At 38.8% G+C, this 20,549-nt stretch overlaps 1 protein-coding gene across 4 annotated transcripts in view; it reads right to left on the minus strand.

The window, feature by feature from the left end:
• LOC139710004 (uncharacterized aarF domain-containing protein kinase 2-like) overlaps positions 1-20,022 on the minus strand; it is a 150,481-nt gene extending 130,459 nt beyond the window's left edge. Inside the window, exon 1 of one of the 4 annotated variants that reach the window (XM_071621955.1) lies at positions 19,918-20,022. The gene's annotated coding sequence lies outside the window, so the exon portion shown is untranslated. Of the gene's footprint in view, positions 1-19,421 lie in introns of all 4 variants that reach the window. The other 3 variants (XM_071621956.1, XM_071621954.1, XM_071621953.1) reach the window with 3 other exon arrangements.
• Between the last annotated feature and the right edge of the window lie 527 nt (positions 20,023-20,549).

Genomic DNA, 20,549 nt, shown 5'->3' on the forward strand with positions numbered 1-20,549 from the left:
TACTCTTTAATATATGACCTAAAATGACCTTTGACATCATCACATGACCTCCGACAACACCGTAACATGAAGATACCCCTAGTGCTTCTTTCACCCAAGTGTGGCTGCCATTGCTGTAACAGTTGCCAAGTTAAATGCATCATAAGAGAGTCTTGCAGGTAAACTTTAACATTTGTGACGGACGACGGACGGACGACGGACGGACGCCATTTGGATCCCTTAGTCTCGCCTTCACCTCCGGTGGGCGAGACAAGAAGAACGGAATTACACATTTCTTTAACCGATTCCAATAAACTCTTAATCATAATTTGACATTTTGGTGATGCTACACAGCATCAATTAACAAATGAACAAATTAATTGGTCAAACTAAAAACATTAGCTGTCATCTGTAGAAACCTTGCGATGGAAGGAGGCAGGTTATCCCCATGCAGAGAAACTAGAAATGTCGCTATAGCGCCTGGTATGCCTCTGCCATATCGCATGGTTCTCCCAAAAGGTCTAGAGTACATCTTGCAATGTGGAGACAGCAGTTCACATAATTGGCAAAATACTGTTCAAATGACATGTTTGTCACAAATATGTCGTGTTTTACTTGCCTTGAACTAAGTTTCATCTGGATCGATAGCTAAATTGTTTAAGGGATACCCTACAAATGTAGTTCAAACGTCTAGCAAGAAATTTCCCAAAATAGCGACTTCCGCGCAACAGAGCCATAGCTCAGTCCTCAACATGGAGTACAATGCAGTTTCAAAGCTTGCTTTTCAGCTTTTTTAAGAACTTATTCTGATTTGAAAATTGCAAATTCTATAATTTTAGCTGCCTAAGGATAAATTAAGAAGTGAAACAATGAAGAAATGTGGATTTTACAATTAAATTTAGGTCTAGAGAACCATACTCAGAGGTTCTAACCATAGGCGTAACTGGGCTTGGACATGCATAAATAGACCATCGACAACCCTGGCACAATGGACCGGATGCATAAAAGCTAGCAATTGCTTGTGCTAGCCTTTTACTTGAATCCATATATGCATAAAAACAAGCAATTGCTTGCAAGCAAAAGCTTTCGCTAGCAAGCACAAGCAATTGCTTGCTGCCTGCAAGTTAATTGCTTAGAGAATATTAAGCATAATTTGCTTAGAGAATATTAAGCATAATTTGCTTAAAAACGTACCATGCATAAAACATACCTTTTGCTTGTTCTTGCTAGCAATTGGTTACGATTTTCCAAGCTCTGTAAAATGAGCTTGAGCATTTGCTTAACTGGGACGTTCCCTTTAAGTATTATTTTCATATTCATAAAAGAAAGACCGAACTTGTGCAGGAGTGGTATAAATCTACAAGAAACTAGAGCACTCGCAATCGAGCACATGTATCCCCCGAACCCGTCCCATACCCCATCTGGATTACTTTTCAGGCCAGAATGTTGTATATGGCAACTGTCGCAGGTTACAATACAATCCGACGAGAAATAAGGCTAGTTTATAGCACATACAAGGAATATGACATGTCATCCTATAAAAGTTTGAACAATGAAAGCGCTGGCAATGAAAACTTTTGTTACCTAGAATAACTCCCCATAAACCTCCATAGCAAGTTTATATAAAATCCGACAAGAAATGTGGCTTATACAGCATATGGCCATTTTTACAATCAGTGGTGTAAAACACGGTTTTGGCACTAATTGGTGTATAACTTTCTTATACACTGACAGATATGCATTATTTTTTCTCATAAACTTACCAACCACAGTGTCTACCTTGGGTACCTTAATGAACTTTCCTCTCTTTTTCTTTCAGATGTGGCATGCACTTACATGCTTGAAATCCAACACTTTTGGTGTATGCACTCTGACATGGTTTTTTTGTCAGACCTAGCATATTAAATTGTTTATTCCTTTTCATTATTTTTGTTGTGGTGGTGATAGACAGGTATCCAAACTTAAGAACTATTATGTTTACCAGGTTCTGCTTTGTCTTCTTTAAAGACTGAAATTGTCCAAACTTTATGTTTCGGAGGTGACATTTTCCGTTAACAATTAACCCCTCTTTTGAGTTAGCTCTTGCTCACAATTATAAAATTCAACTTTGTTAATTTCCATCAAAACAGAATAGTAATCAATCTGACTTAACTTCGATCCAAAGATTATTTGATTCAAATAGCTTATCATTTTTTGGTGAGTGTTTATAAATTTATGCAATTTTTCCGTTAACTTTTCTGTCACCTCCGAGACAACAGATTTATGCATTTGATTTTTTTATTCTTGACATCAGTTATACATTACATTTACAAAAATGTAACATATCCCCTCACATTATCTCTGAAGGAAGGTAGTAGAAATATAGCCTGTTGTTTTCATTTCGGAGCAATTTACAATTTTCCGTTAACACTTGTCACCTCCGAAACAATCGTCACCTCCGAAACAACAAGCGTAGTATATTTGATAATTTCTCGAAGACAAAGCAATTTTGTTTGATTCTGTCCAATTGACAGGAATCTCTTTTGGATGAAAATAGTAATATGGCAACAGGAAGTGAGAATTTTCTAGAGATTAATAAAAGATCTAATAAAAACTAAGAATTACTGTTTCGGAGGTGACAAAACACTGTTAACAAGAGTTTTTGCTCATTTCTATTGAAGAGAAACCATATCATGTACACCAATGGTTTCATTTATTTTAGTAACATAAGTCTCAAAGTGGAGAAATCAACTAACACACTCTCACTCTTATTTTTATTACTATACTGTACGTTTTAGGGCAAATTTACATTTTTTCACTTTTTTAACAAGGAGAATGCACAAAATACACCCATCTGTTGTATATATAATATTGTAATCAAGATCAATTCTCCTGCTTTAGTTAAGTAAACATATAGATGCTTTCATCTTAGAAGCTTGATTTCCAATTTAAGCAATTTAGTTGTGAAGATTTACCAATCACAGCTTTCCATGTAGGTTGCTTTTTCTTGTGTTTCGGAGGTGACATTGTTTGTTAACACCATATTGTTTATGTGATAGTGAAAGGCAAGACTTCAGTTCCTTTTCACTACTCTATTAACATTTTCAAATACATTTAATATCTACAAAATCATCACAATAGAAGTGACTTTTGTATACCTAGCTCACCAGAATTCCCTTGATACCAAAGTGATACATGTGGTAGTTCATGCATGCCCTAGTCCACAATCTTAAAAAAATCATAAAATAATCAAACTCCACAAAAAGGCCACATGCCTATACATGTAGCTGGTGCACAACTTGTTCTTGAATTCTTAGTTGTTGTTTTTCCATGTACAACGTGGTAATCATAAACAAAATTATGTGATTTTTTTTTTTTAATATGACAATAATTATTACATTTTCCAAGTTGAACCAACTGTTTATGACATTGTATTTTTTAAGATTATTGAAGTTATCTGACAACTAAAGTGAACAGAGGAACAAGTCCCCAGGACTGGAAAGGGAAAGATCCAAAAACAAGATTTGTAGTTCTATCTCAATATAATTTTGATGACGTGTTTACCTTGTTTTGTTATTATGTTTTATCTTAGAATTTGGCTTTAAGTACTGGAATTTCAAGGAAAAGAAAATGGTTTCTTAAAGGACAAGTCCACCTTCATATACATGTGGATTGAGTGAATGCAACAACATTAGTAGAACACATCATTGAAAGTTTGGGAAATTGGACAATCCATTCAAAAGTTATGGTTTTTTTTTTAAATATCTATGCAATCACTGCTGGATGAGATGACTACGACAATGTATGATGTCACATGCATACAACGATATAAAGAAAATATAAATGAATTTCACAAAACTTTACTTTTTGAAAAAAGTGCACATTTCTTCAACTTGCTACTGATGTATGTTAGGGCAATATTATTCACCCTGCCTTCCAAAAGAGAGAAGTCAAGTGTTCTTTTGTTATGCAAGAAAAGTGAAAATATGTTGAATTTTCTTGATACTTTCTCTATATCCTTGTACACGTGTGACATCACAAGCTATAGAAGTCTTCTCATTCAGCTTTGACTGAGCAGAAACTCCAAAAATTCATAACTCTGGAACGGATTGCCTTATTTTCCTCAAACTCTCACTGATGTGTTTTACTAATATTGCTGTATTTACTCAACTCTCGTGTCTATTGAGGTGAACTTGTCCTTTTTCGGTCCCTTATAGGGTTATTTGAGACCAGTTTGTGTCCGGGACCTTCTGTGAAGTTGGTGGGTAAAATTACTGAACTAAAAAAAAATTTCCCCGTAAGTTCACACAAAAGCATTATGCTGCTCTCTTCAGCTGGGAAACAAAAACTGTTGTCTTAACCAAACTGTAAAAACTTGCTAAAGATTAGTATGAATTACAATCTAAAACAAAATATGAGCTGGTATCCACTATCATGAAAGAGAATAACTAAACAAAATAACAATTAAGAACTGAAAGAAAGAGCTTATATTTGAAAATTAAAGCCATGAGGAAAGACATGAATGTTCACAATTGTATTAGTTAACACCTGAGAAGTTGGGTTGTCTCCGTGTTGTGTCACCTCCAAAACAATAAAATGATTTTTTTCTTATCTTATACTTTTTACTCTCAAAAGTGGCTAATATATATGATTTGCTGGTAATTTTCAAGCAATTCAGAAAGATACATAAAATATATTTTAGTAATGTCAACAGTTTAAATGAATCTGGTATATAGAAAATTTATCCCAGATGAACCAAACACCTTTCACCAGTATTATAACATTTGTATGGTGGCTATCAAGAATGATGAAGAATTCATGAACATCCTTGAATTAATCTATTTATAATACTATGTGCAAACAAAAACATAATACAAGTCAAATAAGAATTTTTGCTTTTGGCATTCATAACCTATGTCCCCACCAAAAAATGACAATGGTACCCTCCGCAACGATAACTCTAAAGATAGTGAATCAATCTAAAATACAATTTGAGGGATTGAAACTATAACACATTGCCCACACTTTACAGAAAACCCCATTCAATTTGCTTCAGAGGTCAAAGACAAATGAGGATTTTTGTAGAGCATGTCAGGAATCCCTTCCCTCCAAGTTCTGTATATTGTGTTTACACATTAATATGCAGTTCCAAGAGCATCTACAATATTGTAAGTGCTAAACTTGGAAGAATCAGACTCCTGACATCCTTTATAACAATCCACATTTCTTTGAGACCACTTAACCAAATTGACTGGGGCTTTCTGCAAAATAGAGCTAAGATGTTATAATTTAAGACCCAAAGTAGATTTTAGCTGATTTAATCATAATGGGTGCTATCAATGCAAAAGTCTAATTGTACTTCTTTTTTTTTTCTTTTTTTCTTTTTTTTTTTCTTTTTTTTGGGGGGGGACATACTATATGAATACTTGAACACAATGTTAACATTGAATGTCACCTCCGAAACAAAGTTATTCTTCCCTGGTGTTGTGGAATAAAATGTTCTGAGAGCAAAGAAACATTACTAAAATGATCTTACACACTCATTTCAATTTAAGGTAGAAAATGGAATGCCATGTTTCTTCAGGTTACAATATCTAGCTTTAAATATGTCCGTCATATTCTTACTGTAAATGAATATTTCAACACAATGTTAACATTGAATGTCACCTCCGAAACGAAGTGATTCTTCCCTGGTGTTGTGGAATAAGATGTTCTGAGAGCAAAGAAACATTACTAAAATGATCTCACACCCTCATCTCAATTTAAGGTAGAAAATGGAATGCCATGTTTCTTCAGATTACAATATTTAGCTTACAACCTTCGTCCAAATGGAAGGCAAACTACCGGTGCCCATGCTAATTAATGAAGTGTAAAAAAACACGTGTTCTGTGTGGTTTATCTGCTTGAAACAGGAGTTAATTTCTTGTTCTCGAGTTATAATTATTAAAAAAATTGATAAAAAGAAGAAGTTTTGTGTTATTGTCACTTATTCTCAAAAAAACTGAGTGTTGATATTAATGTCACCTCCGAAACATCCATGTGTGAAAAATCCAAGATTTAAAGAAATGATTGGAATTTCATTTAACCTACATAGGAAGGTAGCCCTTCTTAAAGACTTGTTATAGTATAGAGTTTGACCTGGCTTGCCCTCCAATAAATAGTTAAAATCTTAAAAATTGCATGTCAATTGGTATTTTTACCAAAAATTTATAAATCTCATGTATTTTTTTTAAAATTCACTTTATATTCAATCCCCAAATAGTTTTGATTCACAAACTATATATTGTTGTTAACCATATAAACTTTGCATGGTGAAGTTTGACTACAGAGTTTTGTCATTATGATGCAATTCATGAAAACAAAATTTTGCTTAAATTTACTTCAGATGCCAGGGTTTTCCTTAAATTACACCAATAACTCTTCAGCTTTAAGGTCTGAAATGTTATTTTTTCAAAAATTTGAATACTTTCCAACAGGAATCAAACAGAATAATGAAAAAATATTTTGTTTGAAATTTTGACCCTCTAAGTACAAAAGTTACACCACTGATCGTAAAAAAGGCCATATACAAGAAATGTGATATGGTCTCGAAGTTGGAACACTGAGGGCGCTGTCACCACAAACTGTTGTGTCCTTCATGAAGAATGACCACCCATACACCTCTTTAGCAAGTCTGAGTAAAATCCAGTAACAATCAAGTTATTGCTTAAATAAGCATGCATTTTTCCTAATTTTGACATGATCAGGGTGACCTTTGGCCCTGTAAAAGGTGGAACAGTGAGGGCAGCATTATCAATAGGTGTAGGTGTATAGATTTGACAATGATACATTTACACACCAAATTTGAAGAAAATTGGTCTAAATACAAGGCGAGCGTCATACACACAAGCAGACCCTATTAAATTTGCTTTTTCATGTATAAAGACGGAACAAGCGAGGGCGCCACCACCAAAAACAGTATAGGCATCTTCATTTCACTATGATGCACCTTTTTGCCAAATTTGAAGAAAAACTGGTAAGAAATGTGGCTGATAGAGCACACACAAGAAATGCGCATTGGCATCCAAGTCGGAACACTGAGGGCGCCGTCACCACAAACTGTTGTGTCCTTCATGTAGAATGACCACCCATACATCTCCTTAGCAAGTCTGAATAAAATCCATTGAGTAACAATCAAGTTATTGCATAAAGAAGCACTTCTGCAAATTTTGACATGATCAGGGTGACCTTTGACCCTGTAAAAGGTGGAACAGTGAGGGCAGCATTATCAATAACTATAGGTGTATAGATTTGACTGTGATACATTTCCATACCAAATTTGAAAAAAATCGGTCAAGAAAAAACGCCAGCATCGCACACACAAGCAGACCCTGTTAAATTTATCTTTTCATGTATAAAGACGGAACAAGCGAGGGCGGCATCACCAAAAACAATAGGCTTCTTTGTTTTACCATAATACACCTTCATGCCAAATTTGAAGGTGATCGAAGAAGAACTGCAGCCAGTAGAGCGCTCACAAGAAAATCACTGCGGCGGACGCGGCGGACGAGGACACGGCGGAAGCGGCAGACGCTGCGCAACGAGGCCAAATCCATAGTATCCTCTGAACTCTGTTCGGGGGATACAATTACTAACTAGAGATTGTAATTTGTCATTACTGACAAATTAAGGTGATCCGATTTTTTTTTTCATCAATGATTTGAGTCCTGATCGCAATAGGCATGACCATACAGGTTTCGTCTGTTGTTAAAAACGTTGGCCGTGTGATGTTTGAATTCTCGTTTAGAAAAGGGAGTCATATCTGCCATCTTTGGTACCAAATTCCGTATACACTAGATAACGAAGATACAACAACAAATACATACGACCTTTGACCCACCTTTACACTCCCAAGATGGCATCTGAGGAAAAAGTGGTTATTTTGTGAAATGATTCTTGCGACATCGTCTATACGTGTGCAAAATATGGGAAAGATAGGACAGGTATTCGCCAAGATACAAGATGAAACATTTATGACCTTTGACCCTAATTTACATACCCAAGATGTTGTCCGATCAAGTAGTTGTTATTTTATGAAATAATGTACGTGACATGAACTAAACATGTGCAGAATATGGGGGTGATAGGGCGTGTTTTTCTTGAGTTATTGCAAAGAAAGTTGCAGAAAGAAAGAAATATCTCAATACATAGAAGATAAGCTTTAATTTCAACCAAGTTTTTTATCGTGATCCCGACATCGTATGAAATAACAAAATGAAATTTAACGATAGCGCAAAGTCTCAGCTACAACATATTAAATTCTGGGAGAAATTCACCGAAGGGTAAGTGAGCTAGTGCTCGATAAAGACAATCATGTCAATTTTCACATTTAAAAAAATTCCCTCCCATAGAGATAACACGTCATAACGAAGATACAAAAAGAAGTACATATGACCTTTGACCTCAATTTGCACAGACAAGATGGCATCTGAGTAAAAAGTGGTTATTTTGTGAAATGATCCTTGTAACATGGTCTTTGCGTTTGCAAAATATGGGAAAGATAAGACATGTATTCACTAAGACACAGGATGAAACACTTATGACCTTTGACCCTAATTTACATACCCAAGATGGTGTCCGATCAAGTAGTTGTTATTTTATGAAATAATGTACGTGACATGAACTAAACATGTGCAAAATATAGAAGTGATAGGGCGTGTTTTTCTTGAGTTATTGCAAAGAAAGTTGCAGAAAGAAAGAAATATCTCAATACATCGAAGATAAGCCTGAATTTCAACCCAAATTTTTGACGTGATCCCGACATCGTATGAAAAAACGAAGGGCACACTAACGGTAGCGTAAAGTCTCAGCTACAACATATCAAATTCTGGGAGAAATTTACCGAAGGGTAAGTGAGCTAGTGCTCGATAAAGATAGTCATGTCAATTTTCATTTCCAGAAAAACTGCACTCCCATAGAGATAACACGTAAACTGGTCAAATTTGACAAGGTTACTTTCAATCCATTTTTACGAGGTGATACCGTTATTCAATCAAAATTTTGTAATTTTATGTTTGAAAGAACATTAAATAAGCTACAACATACTGAAATCTGGGTGAAAATTGACAAAGGACTAGTGAGATACGCTCAAATGAACTTGAAATTTGATGACGTCATTTTGAAAATTTACTTTTTTTACTTTATTAAGAAATTTGCTATCTTTTAATCATTTTGTCAGCATTGCCACCCCATGAAATGACATGTACAACTCATCAGGTTTTAAAATATGTAAAGAAAATGGGGGGTCATCGTCCATCCTGACGAGTAAAATCGAATTTAAAATTAGCAGTTTTTTGGCATAGTTGCACTGTATATCGCCATTGACGCGCGCGCAGAATTTCAACTTTGACGGGCCCGTATGACGTCATATTGAGTCGCATTGATTTGAAACTCGGTATAAATATTCCTTAACATTACAGACATCCGATCAAAGTGAAAAAACTGGAAATTTCAATTGCACATGAGCTGTGCGTGCGTATATGCGCGCGCGCGTACGCGTCCGTCCGATTTTTTCAATTTTTCAAAAAATGCTCCAAATGGTCTGAAACGTGTGCAAAAAAATTTTGAGCTCGATTGGAGCATACAAATATTTCAACGCGCGCGTACGCGCACGTTTTAAGAGAAAATATGAATTTTGAGAACATGAGTAGAATGCGCATAATTTGAAATATATGTGACGTAAATTTCATTGAAAAATTTCATTCCATTAATGAGATATGATTGAGAATGTGTTTTCATATAATGACGTCATAGTGACGTCACGGTCGACTGATCACAATGATACATTAGATTTTTCGTCTTTGGGACATGATGCATACATGGTATAATTTTGAAATTGATAGGCAGCGGACTTTCTGAGCTAACCTCTGCACAACTTTTGCGGAGAAATAAAGAAACAAAGAAGAAGAAAGAATCCGTACAGATACAGAAGGTGATCCGAAGGATACTCGGATCACCTAATAAGTAGTGTAAGAAACTTTTTCGTTTCAACAACGGGAATGTCCAGTGGTTAGCACTCAAAATGTGATGAAAAACAGGTAGGATGTCTGACTTCAGTGGAGAGCAAGGAGACCTCTCTCCACGTGCGACCTGGCAGATCCAGGCTACTATAAGCAGTGATGGGACTCAGCCAGTGGGCCAGATGCATAAACGCTAGCAATTGCTTGTGCTAGCCTTTTACTCGAATCCGTATGTATAAAAACAAGCAATTGCTTGCGAGCAGAAGCTTTTGCTAGCAAGCACAAGCAACCGCTTGCTGCCAGCAAGCAATTGCTTAGAGACCAAGCATTTGCTTAAAAACGTATGCATAAAACATTCCTTTTGCTAGTTCTTGCTAGCAATTGCTTACGATTTTTCCAATCTTTGTAAAATGAGCTTGAACTTTTGCTTAACTGGGACGTTCCCTTTTAAGTATCATTTTCATATTCATGAAGGAAAGACCACACTTGTGCAGGAGTGGTATAAATCTACAAGAAATTACTCCTAAGTAGTGTAAGAAAGTTTTTCATTTCAACAACGGGAATGTCCGGTGGTTAGCATGCAAAATGTGATGAAAAACAAGGTAGGATGTCTGACTTCGGTGGAGAGCAAGGAGACCTCTCTCCACGTGCGATCTGGCAGATCTGGGCTACTGTAAGCAGTGATGGGAATCAGCCAGTAATACGTGTGTGTGTGTGTAGATGTGTGTGTGTGTCTGTGTGTGCATTTATGAGTGTCATTTCATAGCTCTTCTGCTATGTCAGGAAATGTTTCTGCACACACATGCCCTTTCAAATACGTGCTGCCTTTGTTCTTGTGTTCGCACAGGCGTGACATCCCTTTTGTTGAAAACGCAAGCAATTCTCGCTATCACCAATGACGTAAAAAACTCCTGCGCACGCTGAAGAGCTCTGTCATAGGTGCACTGTGGGATTCCTCGGTCCCTTGTTCACTTCCGGTTGTCTCACGTGAGTCGCAGTTCCCATACGATTCAATGGAGTTCTTTGTCTGCTTTTCCGTTGTTAGCCCTTTTTTTCTTGGCTATAATTCAGCTTAAAAGAGTTGAAAGTGTCTAAGCTTTACTGATTTGCGGTCACTAGAGTCATGGTTCACTACTGCAAGGCTTCAATGTGCTGGTCAAATGATGGAAAGCGAAGAAATCTTCAACAAAAAACACCTCTGGATAAAGACAGAGCATGATGTAAGTGCATGTGCAGCCAAAACTGGGGCAAGTTTGTCCCATGAGCTATCCCACAATGCATCTAAAACGCTGCTCTGCGCACGGCACCTACGTATTGGCGATACCCTCAATTGCTTGTGCGGGACAAGCAAAAGGTATAACCACAAGCAAAAGGTTATGCATATGATTTAAAGGGTGTGTACAGTTCTGGTCGAGGTGAAGATTTAGCTTTTAACGTTTTGTGAGATATTCAGAAACCACTCTATGAGATGTCAAAGAGCATGCAGTTCTAAGGGGTATCAAAAGTTTATTCGATGAAAATCGGTTTTGAAATGGCTGAGATATCCAAAAACAAGGTGAAACAAAGAGATACTAACGTTAATAAAGTTGGGGCATGTCGCCTTTTATTATTAGCACTTTTTTGGATATCTCAGCCATTTGAAAACCAATTTTCATCAAATAAACGTTGAATCCTCCTTGAAATCACATGCTCTTTCATATTTCATAAGAGGCTTTTTATCATCTCACTTAGGAATGTTCAAAACATGAATCCTTACCTCAACCAGTACTGTACAGTCCCTTTAAGCAATTGCTTGAACTAAACCTTTTGCTTGACAAGCTTGTGCTTTTGCTTGAAGCAATTACTTACAAGCAATTGCTTGTTTTATGCATTCGGCCCAGTATATGTGTGTATTTATGACTGTCATTTCAAGCTTCTTTGCTATGTCAGGAAATGTTTCCGCGCACACACACGCCCTTTCAAATACATGCTGTCACACCCGCCTTTGTTCTTGTGTTCGCACAGGCATGACGTCCCTTCTGTTGAAAACGCAAGTAATTGCTTGTGCGGGACAAGCAAAAGGTATAAGCATGAGCAAAAGGTTATATGCATATGGATTTCAGCAATTGCTTGAGCTAGACCTGTTGCTAGACGAGCTTGTGCTTTTGCTTAAAGCAATTGCTTACAAGCAATTGCTTGTCTTATGCATTCGGCCCATTGGCTTAATCACATACAAAATCAAAAGTACGCGTGGGACGGGGCGCAATACACTCGAATTTATATTCGAACATGAATACAAATCAAGAAAAATTAGGCGGATACAGCCAGGTAAATAACCTGAGGAAACAGGAGGAAAACGAATTGAAGAAAATCCTCATTAGTAATAATACCAGGTAATACACATAATTATTGTTAACAGGTCTTCACCATTCACTAGATTTACGTGCTTTATCAATGGGAGCACGGGTGGATGATTAAAATGGTGAGCTTGCACCGGTGTATGTTAAAAAATCTCACTTGCGTTTGTCCGGGATATAATCTGCGGTATTTTCTGCCTTAAGTGAAATGAATGAGGGTGAAACTGAGGAATATTTTCTCTGATAAAGGGTATTTCATAAAAAAGTGGTCGATGAGTAGTAGGTCCAACCAACTAACGTTAGATCTAACGTTAGATTGTTAGCAGATACTTGGTAAACAGTACTTGGTAGTGATTCTCCAAAAGACCCCAAGCAGAGTTTAAACTGGAGGTGGCAGCAGAGGGTGGACTCAATTTGGGAGCAGTCTTAAAAGTGGCTGAGTTAACTTGAGAGATTACACATGTCCTTGTGGTTCGAGGGAAGAAGGAGTTCCTGTATCTGTGTTGCTAATTGGTACCTCGAACTGATTTGAATGCTCCCGCCTACTTCTATCCAGTTTAGGACAAATATGGTCTGCATAATCACTGGTAATGTATAATAAAGGGCAATTGTGCACTATATTATCGGCGCGAGATTTTACTCTAATCGATCATATCGAGCAGTGTGTGCGAATTAGAGTTCCTATCAGGTACCACACGGGTTCGACAGCATCAGGGTGCTACATAACTTTATTTTACCACTTGCCCAGTTGGGCAAGCAGATTTTGAAATTTGCTGCAAAACACTTGCCCAAACATTAATTTTACTTGCCCGAAAAGAAAGTAACAAATATATGGAAAAATAATACAGAAAATCATGAGTAAGTCAATGAAACATAATCATTTGAATAAACAGCACACATTGATTCGCACGCTTAAACACAATGGAGTATTAACTCTGTCTGATCAAGCGTTGCCATTGCATTGGGGCTTCATCACGTGAGTGTTAAAAAGTTGCTGAAATGAAATATGAAGTGTGTTGCATAACTCAACTGTCATTTTCTTTGGGCTTCTGTATGGTTTTAGGTTTGTTGGGGGGAATAAAGGGGAAAAGGTGGCTTCAAAACTTTTTGCTTGCCCAATTCAGGCAAGCATTTGTTCTCATTGTTCAAAAACACTTGCCCGAATTCGATTTTCACTTGCCCCAGGCAATCGGACAAGACTTATGTAGCACCCTGCAGCATGTGTTCCGGTACTATGTGCTGTGTGCTGTGTGCATCTATGTGAGATTTTGTGTTGGGATGCAGTAGCTGCATACTCACATACAATATAGCAGGTTACCAAGCACGTTCGGAAACTCTAGTTTTTTTGCAACCATTCAGACGCTCCAAATTAGCGAGTTAGCGATCGTGCTCGGAAACTCAAGTTTTTTGCAACCGTTCACATGTACAGAGAAATAACCTGCTAATTGCTGATCGAGATAACAGCCAAACCTGCAAACTGGGTCACACAGCGCGCTTCACTGCCTGCACTTCTCTTTGCCCATTGTTTTTTGCGTGTCACAAGCATTGTGGTTCGCACGCTGTTGTTGTGGTGCACCAAAGAGGTGAAGGACCTCTTCGCAGAGGCCTCGCTCTTGTGATGTGCGCATTGAATGATGGGATATAAAAACTTGAGTTTCTAAACCCGATCATTCACATGTAACGGCGGGGCTAATTAGCGCGCTAATTCAGAAATAACAACAAGATTTCTTGGGTTTAGCATCGCGCTGCTGATCGCGCTAATTTTCGGGTTTTCATGTCCACACATGCAAAAAACTCAAGTTTCCTAGCGGGTTACAAAACTCAAGTTTTTTGGTGTACGTGGAATCCCCCTAGTGTGTGTATGTGTCAACATTCAATGATCTCTGTTGTTTACTGAAAAATACTGTATATCTTATTTTATGTTTCTGTGTATCTACATTGCTCAATGCAATCACCTATGTGTATATCTATTTATGTACTGTTATCGATTTATTTCACTGCACTTGTTATTCTTTGTCTTTGTACTTTTTGAAGTTTGCATTCAAATTGCATCTGATTGAATGCAGAAATAAAAGCAAACAAACAAACAAACAAACATGAGTGTGCGTAATGAAAGCTGTTATGGTACACCACATGGTTGCTCTAACGCCCTTCCCTAGCCAGGGGCCGTGGAACTGGGGGGGGGGGGGGGGCTGGGGCTGCAGCCCCCCCACACCCCACACAAAAAAAAGAAAAGAAAGAAAGAACTAGAAATGTCGCTATGGCGACTGGTATGCCTCCGTCATAATGCATGGTTCTCCGAATAGGTCTATAGCACAACGTCTTGACAATGAGTGATGACAGTTTCACAAAACTGGCAAAATATTAAAATGACAGGTTTGTCACAAATGCATTGAATGTTCACTTTCATGAATGGCTATACTGTCTAAAGAGTGAAGGTACAGTTATTTGGGGATTTGAGGATTTGTACCCAACTTTTGACCCTTTTATAACTTTAAAGAAGAAGTGAAATTTAGCACTTTCACTTGACCTTTGACCTCTGACCTTTTGGCAAGAAACTTCCAAGAGAATCTGTGTTGGGTAATACATGCATACACTAAGTTTCAAGAAAAAAAATCCTGCAGGCATTGCATAGATAAGAGGGAAATAATGACATTTTGATGAGTTGACCTTGACCTTTGTCCCCTGACCTTTGACCCATGACCCCCTAAATTCCCTACATGATCACTGCCAGTCAGTTCATGTATACACTAAGTTCCATGAAGATACTTTGAAATATTTGTGAGATTTGGAGAAAAAAAGTGAAATTTTAACATAATTTTCACTTGACCTTTGACCTCATGACCAAAAACTCTCTCTGGGGAATCTTTATTTGGTAGCTCATGTATACACCAAATTTTCAGAAAATACCTCTAGGCATTGCATAGATATATGGGAAATAGTGAAATTTTGAGCATTTGACCTTGACCTTTTGACCTTTGACCTTGAGCATGTGCGCCCAAAAGTTGATAGGCACAACTTCACCCACTCATACATATACATGCCAAGTTTCATTAGGATACCTCCAACGGTTTTTTAGATACGCTGTCCACAAAATTGATAACGGACGGAAGGACGGACGGAAGGACGGACGGATGGACAGACAACCCGAAAACATAATGCCTCCGGCGACACTTCGTGGCGGAGGCATAAAAAAGGAAAAAAGTCGGGAAAAAAAACACAACACCCATGAATTTGAATTTCCAAAGATTCCGCCCTTACATAAAGTTCCCATCTAAGCACCGGCGTTGCAAGGGGGGGGGGGTGCAGATGGGAATGGTCGCCCCCCTTAAGATTCTGAATAATTCTGAGTGCACAAGACTTATCACTTACATTCCGAAAAATCAATAGTTCCCTCATGTACAAGGGGAATATCCCCTTTTAATCAACCCTTTCCTCTCTCAGTTCCCCCAATCATTTTTTTTTAATAGTTTCCAAAATATTCCATCAAATATGCGTATACATACGAGATACCTCAATTTCAACTTTAAAAAGGCAAAAGCTCCCTCGTACGGGAAGGGTGGGGATAGCACTATTCCAAGCTTTCTCCCTGTTTGCACCCCCCACCCTGTGCATACAAGTAGATTATGGCTACACTTTTGAGTTTTCCAAATATATGCCACAAAATGTGTACACCAAAATGTTTAACTGCGATCAGAAAATACAGAATCTCCCACATGTAGGAGGGATAATAGGGCTTATCCCCTCCCACATCATCCTGCTATGTCTCCTTCCACAGACTTGCACTTCTCTGATTGGCAAATTTCCAGATATTCCGACAGAAGTGTGCGCCAGATTGTTAAATTTCAGTTCTACAAATGAAAAAAAAAGCTCCCTCGAATATGGGAGGGGTATCTTGCCACCCTCCCCATGACTGGTCCCCTCTATAGACTTAGTACACTTTGGGAAATGAAAATTTCCGAATTTCCCACAAAAAGTGTGCTTCAGATCGCTTTATTTCAATTTTAAAAACGCAAAAGCTCCATCGAGCAAGAGGGGGTCTCCCTCTACCTCATTAGACTTTATACACACACACAGTTGATGCACACGCGGAATAAGAGCTAAATGCCGTGATTTTTGCTATTAACACTTCCCTGACAAAAAAAAGCCCTAATTATTCCCATTATTTTTTTGGGGGGGGGGGAGCTAGAAAAAATTCCAAGTATTGCATAAAAAAGTTTGCACCAGATTGCTGAATTTCAGGTCTGAAAATGTAAAGTCACCTTTGCGTGGGAGGAGAAATAACCCTTATGTACATCCTCGTGTGCATGCCCTTTCTGTTTGATTGCTTAATTAACAGACAGCATTCATGAAATTCATTGTAAGAATTAATACAAGACGTTTATTTAAATGCTACCACTTTATTCAATAATAATCCACATCAAAATATCCTGAAGTACAGTAAGGCCGTTTCAAATCAACAAAACATACATCAAATTGCACCATTTACAACATCAAAATGCAAAAAGTTCTCACCAAGGGAGGGGGGACACCCCCCACCAACACCCTCCCCCTCTCGCTCGCTCTGCTCGCTTAGGCTCAGTCGCTTCGCTCCCTCACATACTAACCCCCCCCCCCCCCCCAAGATCATATCCTGGCTACACCGGTGCGTCTAAGCGGGGGGGGGGGGGCTTGACCTTGTTCCCCCCCCCCCCGGTCTCGCAGCCCCCCCCCCCCCCCACACTGAAAAACGTTCCACAGCCCCTGCTAGCCCTGCGCGGCGTGATTGAGAAGAGACAAACAGGGTGCTGTGCGTGGCATAAATATTCACAACTGAATGACACGCGCCTTTAAAATCAAAATAACAACAGCACAACAACAACATTGGCAGTATGGCACACAATGGAACACAACCAGTGGTAAATTTTTGTCCTTCTTTCATGATTTTAAATGAATGGATGCTGTGTTATTATCTCAAGCAGGGGATCAATAATTAACCTATCGCAGAGGAAATTATGTCCACTGCCTTGGTGAAATTATTTTGTGAAATAATGAAAACAAAAATCAAAAATCTTATCCCGATTCGTCACTTTCTTGTGTTTATATCGTCTACACAGTTACCGATTTACTCGCCCAATCAGGCCCGACCAGACGCTGTGCGAAGTACGCACTTATATACAGTGACAGGGCTGTATATCACACACGCACAAGTCTCGCCCGCATGGGTGGTATGCACGTTTTGTGAACGGGTCGGGATGGATGAAGGAGGCATAAAAATATTCACGTAACTGTTGTGGCTAGCCAGGATGTTCAGAAATGGAAGCTATTGTATCACAGACTTGCTGCCAACTTTCTCACATTTTGAGCCATGATCATGACAATTTTCTGCAATGTAACATTAAAAAAATTTAAAGCTCGATAAGCCTGCAGCGGAGAGCAAAAAACATCAACATCATGATCGCACAGTGTTCGATGTGCCAGCTACGCAGCTAGAAGCCCAAGGCGGGCTTTTAGTGACTTAATGACTTTTCAAACAGCGTTCCATACAGCAAGAGAAGCTCGCCAGCTGCTCAGTATACAGTGGTTCATGGGATATCACCGTGGCGTACAGGGAATGAGGTACCGATAATAAATTAGATCTAGACCTAGACCAGTCTAAATAGGGCTGTATTTTAAAAGTGCACAATTGACTAATCTGTAGTAATAAAGTTTACTGGAATCTGTCAAAATCCTTACCCTTACATTACCAAAACTGTAACAAATATCTCCATCATGGCATGATGGCAGAAGCAGAACATCCGGCATTTATATCCTGAAATAGGTCAACATTCCATTCAGTGCCATTCATTTTGTCATACAGTCTAGATAGCCGGAGACTGCTATCCACCTCCATATACTTTGCACATATTGAAGAGGCACTCGCAGAACAAGAGGGGACCGATATCATGATTTAGCGGAACATCCTCTTTCTACTAACTTCTCAAAATTGAAATTCATGGCTACTCTGCTCTGGCCTGGAACGACTTCTCGGAAATTGTAGTTCTCATGTTGGTGTCTAGTAATGTAGCATGAAAATAAACACATGGGACTAACGTTAGACTCTCCTATTAAAGTCTAAACTTTACTTGCTCATGAGGTAGGTACTTACCTATACCTAACTATGACCAGCAGCCCCATCATACGCATGCTATGCGTATGGGGCTGCTGGTCGTAGTTAAATAGTATGGTTGGGTGTTCATAATACCAGCCACCTAACGTTTTTCTATCAATAGAAACGTGAAAAATCTCACAATTTGCCTGAAATTTTACTCACGTGTGGAGAAAATACTCCGGATTCACAAGCGCGCACTGAAAATGCGATCTGAGGTACGCGCTCTAGATGGCAGCTTCGAACGCGTGGGGTGTCATTTTTTCCGCACTCAGTTGCCCTGTTCATTTCAACCGACCACCCTGACAATACGTATAAAGGGCACTTAAATGCGTTTTTTCGACAGGCTGCTGTTTTTTTCTAGCCGTCATTTTTTCCCCAATAATATTTGAATATATTTTGAATCCTTCGATATTTCTTTTGAAGGGCTGTTTGATGAATTTGAATTGATTTTCATTGGGAAACTTTTCATCGTAATTGAAATAAATTAGATGAGTCGGTTTGTTTTTTCACATTCATTTCTCGTTTCTGCTTCAACTCGTACGGTCGTAGCGGGCGACAAAATAATTATGTCATGTGTATGTGTAACGTGTGTGCACGATCGTACAAGCGGCGGTGACAATTTTGCGGTCAAAATCGTCAAATTTATTACAGAAGGATACTCTACATCTAACAACGAGTCAGCAAAGGTAGGCCACTGCCGGCCTAGTTCATGAGTTACATGTAGTTACACGATAAATCTTTTCGATTGTGAAATTTCGTCAATTTAGAGGGAATACTTAACGTTATTTGTTTTTGCCTCATTTTACTCGGTAGCGTAGCCCAGTGAAGAATCGAACACCGTTGCGCGTAGTCCCATGCGTACATTTTCTTTCTGTATGCGCAATGCCATTATAGTGCGCGGTCAGTTGATATGGACCCGGTCGGTGTGTTGAACACCTACCATACTTACCCAGCCAGGGCAGGGGAGCTGTAATTTAATAATGCAATAAATCTACTTACTAACTCGATACGAACTTGTTGAGGTCACTGTGACTACAAACTTGGAGTCCGAACAGACAATTACTGTGCAACGAGAGGTAGCATCTCCCTGATTTATAGGTAGCGGGTAGTTATAGCTTGAACACCGGCCCAGGCATTGACCGCCGCGTTGCATCTAGCTCATCGGTAGACATAACATAACCAGCACCTACCAGCGACCCCAACCACATGTCGTAGGCTAGCCCCGGAGACCGCGCCGCTGCACTGCACGTTGGGGCTGGTCGCAGTTAGTCGTAGGCCTACCTGTACGATTGTAACCCGTGGCGTAGAGGCGTCTGGTTTCAGCGCTGGATGGGGTAGGCACTATACGGTAGACACTAACGTTAGACTTTATAACGCTAGCTCTCCGCCTGCTACTCGCTACGGCATGGCAGTGCCCTTGCTAGATGCTTTTCAGCTCTTCTGTTTGCTTCTGTAATTTACCCGAATTGTGGACCATGTATTGTAATGTACTCACAGGCGCAGGCACAGAGCACACTGCACACAATGGAGCTACAGAAGATTGTCCTCCTTTCTTCTTTTTTGTTTACAGCCACCATACACAATCTCCCTCGTATCCTCGGCCTCGAACCACCGAACTAGAACCAAAGAGATTATACCTATAGGCCTCACGCTCCTTTTCCGGGCTCCCATATAAACCTGTGTTAAATGCAGCATATTCCATGAATCATAAAAAATCAATCGAATCGTAGAATTTTTTTAAATTGAAGTAGATGAAGGGAGATTTTCTCTGCTTTCAAGCAAACAACATATTTTGGGATGTTGTCCAGCTCTAAAAAAAGTTAAGAGCCTCCATATGAGACTAGTCATCCAGTCACTCTCAAAAATGATAAAAATAGCAAATTACCTCATACATCAATAAAAAATCATTAAAAATACAAAAACCCTGATTCATTCAACTTCTTCATAACCTGCAGAAGCTCCTGTCCTCAAGCAATGTCAAACACTACCAAAAGTGGCAATTTTCCACTTGACTGATTTTTAATGATTTTTTTGGTAAAAAATAACATTACTTCATCTTTGTACTGCCTTCCCGGTAGGCAATGCGCGAGTTGAATTAGGAGCGTGAGGCCTATAGGCCTCACGCTC

Source organism: Diadema antillarum, unplaced genomic scaffold (genome assembly GCF_040938485.1).
Source record: "Diadema antillarum isolate AM-2024a unplaced genomic scaffold, OU_Dant_1.0 seq00001488_RagTag, whole genome shotgun sequence".
Classification (NCBI taxonomy): Eukaryota; Metazoa; Echinodermata; class Echinoidea; order Diadematoida; family Diadematidae; genus Diadema; species Diadema antillarum.